This window comes from Myotis brandtii, unplaced genomic scaffold (assembly GCF_000412655.1).
Source record: "Myotis brandtii unplaced genomic scaffold, ASM41265v1 scaffold986, whole genome shotgun sequence".
Lineage (NCBI taxonomy): Eukaryota > Metazoa > Chordata > Mammalia > Chiroptera > Vespertilionidae > Myotis > Myotis brandtii.
Genome location: NW_005372102.1, coordinates 270,976 through 271,887, shown reverse-complemented (window position 1 = coordinate 271,887; position 912 = coordinate 270,976).

The following is a 912-nucleotide window of genomic DNA, read 5'->3' as shown; positions in this document are numbered from 1 at the left end:
CGGTGCTTGTCATCTGAGGGTAGGGCCAGCCCTGCAGGAGACACACACATGGCCACCACCCCAGGCTCAGACTGAGGCCACAGCATCAGTAGCCGGGCTGAGGTCCCCGACAAACAGGAGGCCAGGCCTGGGATGCAGGTGGTTACACCTCACAGGTGCTCCTCCTAACGAGGGTGCCAGGCGCTCAGCGGGCGGGACTGCGTGTCCTCCTCTGAATGCGAAGCTCAGAGACCGGTGACCCCCAGACCACTCAGCTCACGAACGCTGCTGGGCACGGACAGAGCGACGAAGGAGACGGACAGGTTCCCCGTGCTCGGGAGGCACCTGCCCCCGTGTGGACGGCAGCTCCTGACAGACTCACTTCACAGAGCGCTGAGTCCCGGGGAGAAGCCACGCCCGGGGCCGAGTCTGGCAGAACTGGGGAGAATGAGGACAGGCTCTAAGGAGCCTTTCCTCCCTGGCATGTCGCTGTCACAGGGTTTAGGCCCGACTTCCCTCCCTAGGATAGCATCCCGGCCCCAGGCATATTTCCGCCCCAGGCCCAGGGAAGCAGCAAAACCAGACAAGTGACGCCCACAGCTGCCTCCGCATTGACTAATGACCCCCTGCCCTGGCGCCGGCCAATCAGTGGAGACCTGGCCCTGAAAGAGCACCTGGAGGGCTGATGGATGTTCTATTGAGACCCTCCCCTGGCACCTCCCCTCAGACTCCCACTTGCAACAGAGCAATGAGCACCCTCAGCATAGAGGACCCCGCTGTGGGCTCTCCCTTCTGGGACCACGCCCTTGCCCTTCCCTTCCCCTCCTTAACTCCAAGGGACCCCACGAGACCTGCAGCCAGGGGAGCACTGGGCTGTGCCAAGGCCCGAGGCTGAGCTGTGAGTCCCACAGATGCTGGGTGGGGTGGGGTGGC